Consider the following 2,928-nt stretch of genomic DNA (forward strand, 5'->3'; position numbering starts at 1 on the left):
CTTCATAAGCTTTCTATAGTTTTCAGCATACAGATCCTTTACATCTTTGGTTAGATTTATTCCTAGGTATTTTATGCTTCTTGGTGCAGTTGTGAATGGGATCAGTTTCTTTATTTGTCTTTCTGTTGCTTCATTGTTAGTGTATAAGAATGCAACTGATTTCTGTACATTGATTTTGTATCCTGCAACTTTGCTCAATTCATGGATCAGTTCTAGCAGACTTTTGGTGGAGTCTATCGGAGTTTCCATGTATAATATCATGTCATCTGCAAAAAGTGAAAGCTTGACTTCATCTTTGCCAATTTTGATGCCTTTGATTTCCTTTTGTTGTCTGATTGCTGATGCTAGAACTTCCAACACTATGTTAAACAATCATCACTGCATTTCTAAAGCTTAATAGGTAGTAAAAACTCGAATGAATGAAGGGTTGAATGCACTAAACACTTCAATATATTTGCACTAAACAATATATTTGCCTTTCAATATTCTTGTAGATTAACTTGGGTTAGAAATGGGCTTTTTTTTTTTAGCCTGCTTTTTTGCTGTTATATGTACTTAACAACAAAAACATAGGGGTGACTTGTAAATCCAAGAGCTTAGAGTATGGCATTTGGAATATGATCATCATATAACTAGATATGTGGTGCCATTCCATTGCTTTTATGAAGACTACATACATTTCTCTGATAAACAAGCAAAGAGTTGTAGTCTGTCAACTTTGCATCCTATCTATTTTAGGACTGCTGGTCTTTGCAGTCTGACCACAACTGTTTAAATGTCTGTCATTTCAGTCTTCATTGTCCCAAGTTGAGCCCAGAGCTACTCCTCATTCTTGGCTAAATTTCAGACTTAAAGATGGTTCCAGTGTCCACATCAATGGCCACATAGCCCACTTCAGCCTGTTGCTGCTTCCTAAGTAAAGCACCCTGGAGATTTACAGCTTGGATACTTGTCTTAAGGAAAGATTCAGACCTTGGAAAAGGAAGCAAGATACATCAAATGTCAGAAAAACATGAGATATTTTTGAAAGATATTGGTTCATAAATTTTAATTCCTCTTCTTTGTGACTGTAAAACTTCTCAAAAGAAATCTCTATATTTTGCCTTCTCTGACTTTTATCCTTATAGTTTTGTCTTTTACAGGGTATATCCATTTTTTGGTGGGGTACAAAATGATGGATTTGCATATTTGTTTTAATGCTCCATGAAACCAGAGTATTTACTGGTAATAGCATGCCCATGCAAGATTACATTCTTCTCTGTAAGTTACAGTGTCTAGAAGATAGGAAAGGATTATAAATAGTATACATTAATAATGCTAACTTTAAAAAGATTTAGAAATAAGAAACTTACATACTTGCAATCTTTCATTTTAGCCTCCTCTCTTAATACTTAGTTATTCTTTCTGAAATTTAGATTTTAATTTATATGATCTATACTAAAAGGTAACATGTAATATCTGTTATATAAGAAGAAAAAAAATAAGAAGATAATATTGAAGCCAGGACATCTTGCATAATAAGTGAAACATCAATACACATCCACACTTGGCCAAACATCCACACTTGGCCAGTGGAGTGATTTGGAATAATACTTTTGAGAATGGATTTTGCATAATATGAAGGAAGAGTTGTTCATAGATTTTTGACCCAATGATTCCACTTTCCATTGGGAAAAAATTAAAATACCAAACAATTAGATAATATAAATTATGAATATCATGTAAATTATACATCTATTAGAAGGAGTAGAATTATTAAATTATATTTTTATACTTATATTACATATACATTTATTAAATTATATTTATGAAGATCATATGTGGAGAAAAGCTTTTATTTTTCAATATAAGTAAAAAAGCAGAAAGACAATTGTATTACTGGGATTTCACATGTGGATAACACAAATACATTAGATGCAGTTCTCTCTTCCTCAGCAGGGTCCCATGCTGAGCCATCCCACTTCATCTTCATCATTGTGGAGACACCTGCACTTGCTGCCTCCATGACTGAGCAGATGACATTTCGTGGCATCCTCAAGGGCCACAATGGCTGGATGACCCAGATTGCCACCACTTCCCAGTTCCCAGACATGATACTATCTGCCTCTTGAGATAAGACCATTATCATGTGGAAGCTGACCAGGGATGAAACTAACTAGGGCATCCCACAGCATGTTCTTTAGGGTCATTCCCACTTTGTTAGTAATGTGGTCATACCCTCAGATGGGCAGTTTGCCCTCTCAGGCTCCTGGCATAGAACACTTTGGCTTTGGGACCTCACAGTGTGTACCACCACACACAGATTTGTAGGCCACACAAGGATGTGCTGAGTGGGGCCTTCTCTTCTGGCAACCCAGAAGTCTCTGGCTTCCGAGATAAAACCATCAAGCAGTGGAACACTCTGGGTGTATGCAAATACACTGTCCAGGATGAGAGCCATTTGCAGTGGGTGTCTTGCGTCTGCTTTACATCCAATAGAAGCAATCCCATCATTGTCTTCTGTGGCTGGGACAATCCGGTCAAGGTATGGAACCAAGCAAACCGCAAGCTGAAGACCAATCACACTGGCCACATGGGCTACCTGAACACTGTGATTGTCTCTCCAGATGGATCCCTCTGTGCTTCTTAGAAGCAAGGATGGCCAAGTCCATGGTGTAGGACCTCTATACTCTAGATGGTGGGGACATCATCAATGCCCTGTGCTTCAATCCTAACTAATATTGGCTCTATGTTGCCACAGGCCCCAGAATCAAGATCTGGGACTTAGAAGGCAAGGTAATTGTAGACGAACTGAAGCAGGAAGTTATCAATACTAGCAGCAAGACTGAGCCATCCCAGTGTACCTCTCCGGCCTGGTCTGTTGATGGACAGACTTTGTTTGCCTGTTACATGGACAACCTGGTGTGCATGTGGTAAGTGACCATCGGC

General features: G+C 38.1%; 1 pseudogene; it reads left to right on the forward strand.

Annotated features, from left to right (window-relative positions):
* The first annotated feature begins 2,003 nt into the window (after positions 1-2,003).
* Positions 2,004-2,658, forward strand: LOC121026434 (receptor of activated protein C kinase 1-like; annotated as a pseudogene).
* Positions 2,659-2,928: the final 270 nt, after the last annotated feature.

The sequence above is a fragment of the Herpailurus yagouaroundi genome, unplaced genomic scaffold (genome assembly GCF_014898765.1).
Source record: "Herpailurus yagouaroundi ecotype Mexico unplaced genomic scaffold, PumYag 98967, whole genome shotgun sequence".
In the NCBI taxonomy this organism is placed as follows: Eukaryota; Metazoa; Chordata; class Mammalia; order Carnivora; family Felidae; genus Herpailurus; species Herpailurus yagouaroundi.